Raw genomic sequence first — 13108 nt, forward strand, 5'->3', positions numbered from 1 at the left:
ACATGTGGTGTGGCAAACCTGACCTCCTATGGCAATGGCATGATGAAATAAAACAGGGATCACCACCTTTGTACTGCAAATATAACTTATCCAGCTACATATATAGCCTGCCACAACACATTATAGATTTATTCAGAACTCTGTTTTTCTCAATAGTTCTCTAAAACATTTAAGTGAATAGGCAGGTCATATTGTTGTGAACAAAAGTTCTCAAGAAATTGGTCTTGATCCTGTGGTGTTTTGGTGTCCTTTGTTGTTTATTGATTGTTTTTTATTGACATAACTTCCACGTCCATGGAATATTTTTAGAGTTACTTGTTGGTCTTTGCTTGTCACTGTTATGGTATGTCTTCATGGGATTTGTTTGTACACATGGGCAACTTGAATGCTTGCAATGAGAGTAATCACTCTAACAGCAGTTTTACTGTGATAAACATTTCTGGTGAATTAATAATTGTTTTTTACACAGATGTTTTACATATTTTAATAGTTTAATAGCTTCTACACACAGGACCTCAGTTGTGTTGTTGATGCAAAGTCTTCTACTTAAAAAGGACAGGTTCTGCTTCCTATATTCTTATTAATGGTGTATTGGATATGCATGCTCTCAACTCAGTGGTCTGGCCATCTTCTTCCAGCTGGTGCACTGAACATCTGGATTATGAGTTACAAGAACCATATTTTGCTAGTGATTTCCAGTCAGGAAATGGCACAGTAAATGAGTCTCTTGTCAAAAGAGGCAACTGTCAACAGTAGATTAGCACACTAGAAAAAAATGACTACGTATAACAAATTGCAACTGGATAATTTATTTTTGTTGTTAGTTTGGTACAAGAGACTATGACAAAGGGCCCATCTTTCCTACTAAGGCTTCAAATGATACATCACTGTTCAAAGAGCTTGTCACATTCTTTCAAAGCCTTAGCATGGAGCATTTGAATATTTTCTTTAAGTGTGATTCTTTTTTAATTGATGGAGTCATCAAAGAGATTAAAGAGAGGGATCTTAATGTTAAGGTGGATCTGTTATTTCATAGGTTCATAGATTAGTACTAAGCTAACTGCCATTGCGAGCCATGTTAAGCCTAGCAAGTTATCCCTTGTGAGACTCAAACCCTGCACCTTGTGTTTGTAAGGCAAACACCTTAACCATTAGGCCACCCTCCCAACCCCTTGATGTCAAAAGGGTATCATATGGTGGATTTTTTGATAATATCAAGAAACACATTGAACAAACTCCACACTCACAAGGAGAAAAGAATTACTGAGGAACAATGAATACTACAGACAGAACAAGGTATATGTTGTTACTCAATGTACATAATATCACAGTAACAATCACTGAATGTTGTTTATTGCAACTTCTACTACAACACTTGGCTTGCATAATTAACCAGACCAACAACAACAGCAATCATTATATACAAGGAAGTTATCAGAACAGCAGACAGTGGTGCCACAGACAAATGACAATCAAGGAAACGGCACCCATTAATTCCTGGAGCTGTGGTTTTCATATATTAAACATCACTGATTTTTGCATTCAGTCCTTTCATGAACAGTTATTGTGACTGGGTTTCACTTTCATTCCAGTTCAGACATATTAACTAAGCAGATAAGGTTTTAGTATTAAAACCATTTCTAAGAAAGCTCAAGCTGGAAATGCTTTGTTCTGCTAATGTTGGTGGACATCCTACTGAAAGGGGCTTGACTAGAAAATCTGTATGGAACCCCTCTCCACATCCTAATTTTGTTTTACCTGAAAAAAAAAGTGTATCAATGAGCTCAAAAGTGCCGCTTTTGCCATTGAAAGTGTGAAAAGTTATGATATATTCCCCAAGAATTTCAAGCACTAAGAGAATTATCACAACAAAGACAAATGGATTATTAAGCCTAATAAGGGAGGAGATATTATATTGATGAATACAATTGATTATATTGATAGAATACTTTTGATGATAATGGATGATGAAGTGAATGAGGTGGGGTCTCTTAATGATGTGAGTCAATCTTATCTACTGATTAATATGACTATCACTTATTTTTTTTTTTTTTTTTATGAACAACACATTACTTCCCAGGAATTTCTGTTTTTTAGGGTTCAAATTCCTTGTATCCCTATCATCTTTTGTATATGAAAAAAATATAAATGTGTTACTGTCCACTGATGAAAGCAGTTATTTTTTCTAATGGATCTATTACGGAACATTTGGTTATGTGTATGGATTATATGCTCAAACCATTCATGGGTAGGTTTCAAAGTGCTTGTAAAGTTTCATGATAGTTCTTGAATATTTATTTATTTATTTATTTACTTACTTACTTACTTATTTTATTTAACATTTGTTTACTTGGAAAGTCCAATTTAGAAGGAAGTCAAATTTCAGCAGAGGCCCGGGGGTGGAAATGCTCTAGATGCATGTCTTCATAACATGGGAGGAAATGGGAGCACCCAGGGAAAACCCACACAAATTCAGAGAGGATATGCAGACTCCACACAGAAGGCATCCCAGGTGAGAATCGAATATTTGATTCAGAGGATATTCAGGTCATAAGTGACATCAAGGTTTTATTCACTGTAATCTTATAGGTTCATAGGTTCATATGTAGGTACTAGGCTTTCTGCCCAAAGTCATTTATACGCTTAGCCAGAATGTGTTGGCTTTTGCTGCCCTCTTAGATTAGTTCCCTGTGCCTCTGTCCAGCAGAGCCACTGAAGTGATACCTGAGGTAAACTTTCTGTTTCCCATCCACTCATCAAGGTTTCTCTTGAAGAATGTTAGTAAGGAGCTCTGCCTAATGTAGGTTGGAATCTTGTTCCAGAGCATGGGAAGACTCTGGGACAGGAATCTATCCTTCCAACACATCCTATTTATTGTTGTGGTGAGGTTTAGATCCTTGTGTGTCAGGCAGAGATCACCTCTGAGTAGGCGGTATGCAACCGAGTACAGCTGAAGTTTCTTCAGTCGAGTTGCATAGGGCATCTGTTTTAGGCCAGTGATCCTCTTGGTGAGGTACTTCTGTGGTCTTTCCAGCTGTTGCAGGTGCCTTGTAAGGTACATCCCAAATGGGGTGTTGTACTCCATGATGGGTCTGATGATTGATGCTTAGAGGGGCACAATGACCTCGTTTGATCTGGATGCAAACCCTTTTGTGATTAGGTGGGCCACATAGAAGGATTTTCTAACCACTTTGGCAATGTGATTATCAAAGGAGAGATTACTATGTACTTGGGTCCCCAGATCCCTTATTATGTCTTCTGTATTTAGGGGGCTACCACCTATGTTGTAGTTTGTGGGTACTTTGTTTTTTCCAAAGGGGATGACTATGCACTTTTTGGCATTTAGCTTGAGGCCGTAGTTTTGGCACCAGGCATCTGTCTCAGTGAGACCCTTTTGGAGGATATCTATGTCAGTTGGAGAGTCAGTTATAGCCCCTAGTTTACAGTCATCTGCAAACTTGATCAGCCATAGTCCTCCTGTGCTTGCCTGTACCTCTGAGAAGTATATGCCAAACAGGAGGGGTCCTAGGACTGAGCCCTGGGGACCACCACTTGTATCTGGTTTAGAGTCAGACCTAGCTCCTGCAACTATTACCATGTGGGTTCTGTCTGTGAGACAGTTAGCAACCCATCTCATGATGTAGGGGTTTATGTTCAGGCTGGTGAGCTTGTCTATAATACCAGAATGGGGAATGGTGTCAAAGGCCTTTACGAGGTCTAGGTAGGCTGTGTGGACCACCTTTCCCTTGTCTATAGCATTGGTAACTCTCAAAGAAGTCCACCAGGTTTAGGAGGCATGATCTTCCCTTAACAAAGCCAAACTGGGTAGGGTCCAGTGTTTGGATGTTCCCAATGTCTCTGTTAATGAGATCCATGATGATGCGCTCCATAGCCTTGCAGACCAAGCTAGTCAAGCTTATAGGGTGATAGTTCCTGGGGTCTGTTGTTGATTCACCTTTGTTGAGCGGAATAACCATTGCTGTGTGCCACTGTATGGGCATGTAGCCTGTGGAGAGTCTGAATTTGAACAGTGTGTTTAGGTGAGGAATTAGTTCATCTTTGAGCTCATGTAGGACACAGCCTGGGACATCATCCTGTCCCATTGATGCTGTGGTTTTGGCTTTGTAAAAGGCTGTTTTAACCTGAGTGTCTGTGATTTCAGGGACACTATATTCTTCTGGTATGGTTATGGGCCCTTTTGGGGGTGTGAGGGGGGTGAAGTTTGCACTGAACCTGTCTGCCAGGATGTTGGTGATATCAGTCAGTTCAGTGTATTTTCTGCCGAGCAGATCTGAGAATTGCCACTTAGATTCTTGACATAGCTGAAGAATGCCTTGTGATTATCTTTGGAGTCCTTCGCAATTTTTCTTTCGAAGCTAGCCTTGGATGATTTTATGAGGGATTGTAGTTTCTTGCTGATACTGATCAGGAATGTCTTCCCTTCTTGGGATTTTACTCTTTTCTGTACTAGTTTCTTCCTTCTGTTGTATAGCTTCTATATGGCAGGGGTCTAGCAGACTGGTTTCCTTTTCATGGAGGAGTGAGTCTTGGTTTTGCTTGGGATAGCATGATCCATGCATTCTTGTAGGTGCCCATAGAGTGCATTAGTAAAGGATTTTGCAGCTTGGGCAGCGTTATCCTTTAGCATAGGGGATTTGAAACTTTCCACCTTGGTCTTAAGTAACATGAAGTTTGCTTTTCAAAAGTTTTGCACGGTGGTTTCTTTGACGGGGTAGGGGTTGAATGTGTATATCCAGAGTGATTAGTTTATGGTCAGATCTAACCAGCGAGGGGTTGACCTCCGGTGTGGAACACCGGTCTCCCATGTTGGTAATGACCAGGTCCAATATGTTGCCACCTCTGGTGGGGGTGTTGACCAGTTGATCCAGGGCATTTGAGTTTATAAATTCTAGGAGATTTTGGGCAAGGGAGTTAGTACTTGAGTAGTTCTCCCAGTTAATGTTTGGGTAATTGAAATCATCCAATATCAGGGTGTTTGGTAGGACCTTTATGTTTCCCATTGTTTCCAGAAATGCGGAATGGGGTTCCTGGGACATGGTGGGTGATCTGTAGCAAGCTACAATTTGAATTGCAGTTCTGCCCATTGTTAGTTGCATGTGGATGATCTCTGAAGCATCGTGCTGTGCCACTAACCTGGAGGTGAGGGTATCCTTGATGAATATGGATACGCCCCCACCTTTTGTATTTTGGTCCGGGTTTTGTGGCCGAAATGTATGGTATGAGTTGTAGCCTGGTAGTGTTGGGGTGCTCTCTGGAGCCTTAAACGAGGTTTCTGTTACTGCACATATATCAATTTTCTCCATACTGAGGAGTGCCTCGAGTACATGCATTTTGAGGTTTAGACTTCTGGCACTGAGTAGCATTACCCTCAGTTTTTTGTTACTTGTGCTATTTACAGCGGTGGGTTTGTCTTTTGAGACTTGCGTAAAAAAGGCATTATGGGGGTGGCAAGAGCCTTGGCCAGTATTTGAAAGCCTAAGGGTGACAGGTGCAAGCCATCTCTTGTGAAGCACCGTGGCTTGTCGAGCATGTCATCCCAGGCTGATCGACACTGGATCCCCTTTGAATAACACCAGAAGCTTAGCCAATTGTTGAAATTGATCATTTTTTCTTTATACCATAGTATCATTCTTGGTGAGGGCAGAATGCTACTTAGGGTCAGGGTCATACTGGCCTGGGCTACATGATCAGAGAGCTCTTCCATGTCTCTTTTCATGTAGTCCAGAGAGGTAAGGCTCAGGTCATTCACACCAACATGGACAATGACATAGTCATATTTGTACTTGTTCTGGTGTGACCTGAGTGCTTGTGTTATGTGCCTGATCCTGGCACCAGACAGGCAGCTAACAGTAACCTTCTCCATGTTCAGCCTAGTGAGTGGGATGTCAGTGTGCCTGACTATAGAGTCACCTATTACTAGTGTGTTTGATATATTATTTTCCTTTAAGGGCTGTGATTGCGTGACACATTGGTTTTGTGAAGTATGTGTTTCATGGTTTGTGATGGGGGGGTGGAGGATGTTTGGATGTCTACTTTGGAGGTCTCTGTTGCTTTTGCAGTTTTTTATTTAAAGCCTCTAAGTATGTTTTTGTGTATTTATGTGTGTTTTTTGCCGGTGCTGGTTCCATAGGTCTTTGTGAGACTGGTGGTGTGATGCAAGTAATTCCCTTCTCCTCTTGACTGTCTGGTCCAGTCTTGGGTTGAGAGAGCTTAGCCTCCAGTTTGGCTGTATAATTGAATCTCTCGCATGTATTAGTGTTTGGTGGTAGGAGGAGAGGGTTGTCTGTGTACATGAGGCAGTTGTAACATTGCCTCAAAATGCCCAGATTCACCAGTTGGACCGGAGAATCTCCATGGATATTGCTTTGCAGTGATCCAAAGATTATATAACATACATTACTGGCCTTTCTATGGTAGAGATCAACAGCATCTGTTTTTTTGTGAACCTGGTTCTGTACATCATTTTTATACATTCAGATGTGAATTTTTCAAGCAGATTTCTGGCGTTGCTAAGGTGGCTTCATGCACTCCAGTATTTGCAAGTATTGTCTTGTGTTATTGGGAACAGCAGCATATTCACAGGAGCAGGTTTGCTTCATTCCGTAAAGCTTAGCCTCATTTTTATGATATTTTTATTTTTGGCATGACACTAGTGATACCTTGAAAGACAATATTTGGACTTTAAATTTTAGATCAATGACTATGGTATACCTTTTTTTTTTTTGAGTGTGAAAGTGATGAAAAATAAAACATGGCTTCAATTCAGAAGTATACAGGAAAACAACCTGAACTAATCATAGTTTACATTTTAGCAGGGCACATAGTTTTAGCTAAAAAAGTAGGATTGTCACAGGGCAGCGTATCTGATTTTCTAGGCTTTCTTTGAATGACAACCATTTCCTGAATGGGTTACACCTTAAAGAGAATGTCCCGTGCTAGAGGCTGTTCTTTTAAATTTTTGGACAATGTGATGAAGTATGTCCATGAGAACATAATAACTAGATTTGTCCCTATTTTATGTTTTCCTGTTACTGAGATCTCAGGACTGGCAGTGAATGATTTTGATAAATCAGTGATTTTACACCATTACATACAAGCCAGCAAAGTATGATTGATCAAGGACAACAAATGGAACTCAATGACTGACCTGAATTGGCCAAGGCAGATACTAAGCCCCAATTTATTTTCAAGTCATCTTTCAGTATAGGTGTGCAGTTAGAATATAAGTTTGTTGGCAATTACAGATGTGGTCATATGTCTAAATGTGCTGCTTGTATCTTTTGTCCATTAACATATGAGGGTTCAAATCTGATCACACAACAGCATCACAGGGTTTTACCCTGCCCTGGTAACTTTAACAGCAAGAGTTTTGTTGTTATTTATATGGCTATATGTCGATATCTTACATTGAAAGACCATACAAAACTAAAGAAGAGAACACTAAACTGCAGCATGGTTGGAGGTTGATCTAATGGTGAGGGCAATTACCTCAAAGACACAAGGTGCAGGGTTTGATTTTTACCATTTGCTTAGGCTTAAAATGGCCTCCAAGAGCAGGTAGCCCAGTGTGAACCTAAATGCACATTTGTTATTACTGCATCAAATCCAATAATATGATGAATGATCTTTTTAAACATTCTATTGTTTGTAACAGTTTTAAGAAATTTTCTTTCATTATTTTAGACAAATTTCTACATGATGCTGGGGGGTACCCTCTATTCATGGAGCTGCATTGGCAGATTATGCAGACTAATGATGTTGCTCCTGGGGTGAATGACTGCATTTCTATTTCACTTATCCTCAGAAATCAACATCACAGACTGACTAAATGGTTGAATGATTTGTCCCACCCTGCTTCTTTTATTAGTTTGTTTCAGTAGAGAAAGTGTTTTTATTATAAAGAAGTACATGTTCTTGTAAAACAATGTTCAGTAATTCAGTGTCCTCAAACATGCAGTGGTTTGGTGTCCTTTGTTAGTTACTGGTTGTCATTTTGATACACCTTCCACAGACAGAGAGCATTTTTGTAGTATATTTTGCTAATTCATGTATTTTAGACATAATGCAACTATAAGACAAGTTAACATCAGCTGTATCTTTTTCATTGTATTTGTACTCACTTTCCCAAGCCTGTTTGTTGTTTTCAATTGCATGCTTTTATTTTGATTATTCTTTTGTTTCAGTTCATTTATTTTACCATTATATGCAGCATTGCAGTGACCTGCACCCATCCCTTTTTCAAGAGCTGTCAGTTCCCACTGATGGCAGCAGCAGTGTTATTGTTACCACCATCAACATCACCAGAAGCACCCAGCACATCTGGGTTCCAGGCAGCCACAGTCATCTCCACTCCTCATGTCTTACCTGGATCAACCATTACAGGTAGCCCTGTAATGAATGATGGGATTGCTGCCCTACCAGCAGCAGTACCACTGCTGGTGACGACATTTTTACCCATCAGCAGCTGGAAGATGGTCTGGGGGAGATTATCAATAGGTAGCTGGATGCTTAATCCAGCTAGATGGAGAACCTCCTTCAGTGACTAATTCATTTGCATTCTTGTCCAGCACTGTCTCCAGCATGCAAGACAGGGTCTATGGATGGCTGTACTCAGGGTGGCAAGTAATTTCCTGTTGCATCATAGATGGAAATTTCTGAAGCTGCAGACACCTCAGCCTATTCCTCATTCTGATGTTACTGTTCCTTTTTTATCTGTGTTCACCCAAGTTGGTTGTTCAGTTCTCCCTTCAATATTGTCTTCCCTCTGTTCATCAGTTGTCTCCTTCACCATCATATTCCCCCATCCTGATTGTGTTACTAAACTCTTTGTTTGTTGCAACTCTCTTACCCTGCTACCTAAGCTAACCATTTTACTTTCATCTTGCTTAATTTACTTTCTTTCCCAAATTAACTTCTCTTTATATATGAAAACTGAGTATGTATTCCACCCCACAAAAAGAATCTCCACCCTATTCATTGCATTACTGCTCAACTTTTGCTCCACCCCCTGCTTGCTTCTCTTTTTCATCTGCTTCCTAATGTCTCTTTTCCAAATCTTAATCTGGTCAAAAACTATATAAACAAGTTTCACACATTTCCATTTAAGTCTTCCAAATCACATATCTTTTGTGACCATACTGAGCACAGATAGTCACAAAGACCATAGCTGAGACCCTTGTTCAACTGCAAGCAGTGGAATCAGTATATAGCAGAGAACTAGGTTGTCCTGTTCTGTATGTCCCACTACAAAGTACAGTGACTGTGGTGCACTACGTATATTGGCTCCAGCCAGCACCAGCCAGGCACATGAACTGAGTGTTGTTGCTTGCCAGTTGGCACAGACAACATAAGATACAGCTGCCAGAATTTGAGGAGTTCCTCTTGCAAAGTATTACCATGCCAACTATGCATGTGGAAGATAGCTTAGACCCCAATGGTGGTAACTTCTTGTTGTTAACTTTCTAATTCTTTCATTCTACAAGTGTGTGACACCCACATGCTACATTATGTTACTATTGCTCAGTCTGTAAATTAAGTGCTTTGCATGCTTCCAGTGAGGAAGATGTTGGATTTAAGTCTCGTCTGGGTTGTATACTTTTATTCATCTATTCCACAGGTATGCTTCAGCCAACTGATGTTTGTTTCGCTAAAGCCTTATGACACATTGCCACTGTAGCTTAGCCTGCAAATAAAATGCTTTCCACACTGTAAGTGATGAAGGTTGTCTGATCAAGTTCCCTCAAGGGTACATATATGTACATCTTTGTTAAAGTAAGAGGCGTGCCTCCTGACGTTTGCATTATACTACTGGTAACATTGTCAGACTGCTAATATTGTACTTCCATTTGGTTGATATATAATTACTTTCTCAACCACACTCATTATGTGTTGTTTTACATTTTTATTGTCTGTTAGTTGATATTTATGTCTGTCTGCTGCCCCATTCTCCATTGCCTTTCATATCCCCGATTGTGTCTCCACCTCCATTCACAATCTTGTTTATGTTAAATGTTTGTTTGTGTGATCTACGCACATCACTCTACCATCCTAGTTTCATCTTAGTTCCCTTGCTAATTACCATAATGTGGTGTAATGGTTAAAGTCTTTGTGTCCCATGCATAAGGTGCAAGGTTCAATCCTGACCTCCAGCCAATGCCTGTTTGGAGTTTGGATGTTCTCCCTGTGTCTCTGTGGGTTCCTGCCACTTCCTAAAAAACATAATGAGTGTTTCCATCTCAAACATACCAATGAATGAAGCTTTCGACAGTACCACATGGTGCTCTTTAAGGGGGGAAGAGTTATATAAACCAATCATTTTTGGGCAACTGCTATGGTGCACAGAATCCTCAGGATAGGAGAACATGGGTCACAAACTGTACGATTGCATGCTGTGGCAGGACTAGCTACTCAACTGTGTAAAATATGGCTCTAGGTGATTCAATCAAGTTTACTATTGTCGGCAAATGGGCATAGGTAGTTACCGGTAATTACTAGGTTGGGGAGCCGGCCTACTTCAGTCTATGCCAGGGACCCATGATAATGGTGGTGGGGGGGTGTATGTGCCCTATTGTCAGTGTGTGAACACCATAAAGCCCAGTAGCTCTAGGTCAATAAACAGCCAATAAGCTACTGGCCATATTGTGTCCAGTTGTCCAGCCTGGGTTACCTGGGACAGCTCTGTTCAGTGAAATCTGGACATAAACCCATTCAATCTGCCAAACATGAACTAAGAATTGCTACACTCAATGTAGGCTTACTGACAGGACAGAGCTTAGAAATGGATGACTTGATGGTACGGAGCACATCCTATGTATCCAATAGACAAGATGGAAGGGCAGTGCAGCAAAGCCACTTGGTTTGGGATCCAGAGTCTACTACTCAGGAAGAGGATAGGCTAGAAATGGTTTCAGAATTGTGGTGAGAGAGAGGCTTCAGAAGACAGTTAAGGATGTCTTCAGAATTAATGACATACTCATGGCAATTAGACTTCAGTGTAATAATAGGTCAGTATTCATAATCTCCATCTGTCCCCACAGCAGGGTTGTAATAATAAATAAAAGAGTGCATTCATACAGCAGTTGCAGGACCTACTAGATAAAGGGGGACAGCATGAATTGGTGTTGAAAAAAGGTGACTTGAATGCACGTATCAGGACAGACAGAACAGGATATGAAGACTGCCTGAGTCAACATGGGTGGGTTAACAGAAATAAAGAAGGAGAGACCATTCTAAACATCTGTCTGGCAAATGGGTTGACAGTAGCCAACATATGTCTCAGAAAAAGAGACATTCATAAGATCACATACAAAGCATAGCCAACATGCAACTCAGGTAGACTTCCTCCAAGTAAGGACAGTGCACTGGGGAAGAATCAGTTATTGCAAAGTCATTCCCAGTGAAACAGTCATCACACAGCATAAACCACTGGTTGCCACAATCAGCTGCAAACAGTGGTTAGAGAAGAAGAAGATCAAGGGAGACCAGGCAGAAAACCTAGACGTTGACTGCTGAGAAAGTAAAACAGGTCAAGGAATTGCTCAGGGTTCTGACACCCAAGGAAACGGATGAAATAAGTTAAGCTGAAGTTGAATGGTAGTGCCTCAAAACAGCATAAGGTGCATAAGGGAAGTTGGTGGTGGAATGTGAAGTCCAGGATGCATCAAAAGAAAGAAGGAGTGCAGAAAAACGTGAGAGATAGAAAAGGCGGCCCAGGCTAGGAAGTAATACTGATTGGCTAACAAAGAAGCTAAGAAAGGAGTTGCAATAGCAAAGAATAGAGGCACTCTACCAGCTTCTGGAAAGGAATTCAGTAGGTGGCCCAAAAAAACTATATCAGGTTGGAAGACAAAGACAGAAAGCTATAGAAAATAGTCAAACTTCCTTCATAAGGGATGCCAGCAAATCCTGCTCACCAGTCCTCAGGAGATAAAAGGCAGATGGAAGGAGTACTTACATCAGCATCTAAATGAAGAAAACCCCACAGAAGCTGTACTGTCCCAGACACAGCCTACGATGAGAGAAGAAGAGGAGCCCACCCTAGAAGAAGTAAGAACAGCGCTAAAGAAAATGAAGTCAGGGAAAGCAGCAGGCTCAGATGAGATCACAGCAGGTATGATAAAGATGCTGGGTGAGATAGGGGAGAAATGACTCCTGAAGGCACTCCTAGCAGTGTGGAGAGAAAGGCGTATCCCAGATGACTGGAGAATAAGCATACTCATGTCAGTGTACAAGAACAAAGGGGACATCCACAACTGTGGGCAGTACAGAGGTATCAAACTCCTGTCACATTGCATGAACGTTTTGGAGAGGGTGATTGAAAAACAGATATTTAGAGTAGTAGAATGTAAGACAGAAAATGAGTAGTTCAGATTCAGATCAGGATGCAGCACAAGTGACCTGATACCTACAATGAGAGAGATAGTTGAGAAGAAGTTAGAGATGAGGAAAGACTGCAGCCAGGCATTCCTAGATTTGGAGAAAGCATATGACAAGATCCCAAGAAAGCTGATTTAGGCAGTACTGTGGTGGTTCAAAGTCCCAGAAACATTGGTAGAATTAGTTAGGGCAATGTACAAGTATCCAATGACTCAAGTACAGACAGTATTCGGTCTCACAGAGGGGTTTCCAGTGGGAGTGGGTGTACACCAGGGTTCAGCTCTGAGCCCACAGCTGTTCATACTGGTGATGGACTACATTAGCAAGGTTTCCTATTACCTGATTAAACGTTTAGGTTAGCAAATACCTAAACGTCGATCTGGTAATAGCAAAAGCAACAAAATGCGAATGGCTGATTTAATACAGGGAAAGAATTCCCTTGGCCATTATGCAGATTTTGCCCCTTTCCCCACTGTAGAGTGATCTCAGACTTGGTATATTTAGTTAGGGGGTGTGGAGGATGAAGCCCCCCACTTTATTTTGGTTAAAAAATGTTTTTGCAGCCGAGGGAATTCATTCCCTACATTAAATCGACTGTTCGCTGTTTTAATTTTTCAATATTACCAGAATGACATTTAGGTAGGCAGTGGTGGTGCAGTGGTTAGCATTGTCACCTCACAGCAAGAGGTTCTCTGGTTTGATTGTCAGCTGG

Source organism: Protopterus annectens, chromosome 5.part1, assembly GCF_019279795.1.
Source record: "Protopterus annectens isolate FY-2018-M chromosome 5.part1, PAN1.0, whole genome shotgun sequence".
NCBI lineage: Eukaryota > Metazoa > Chordata > Ceratodontiformes > Protopteridae > Protopterus > Protopterus annectens.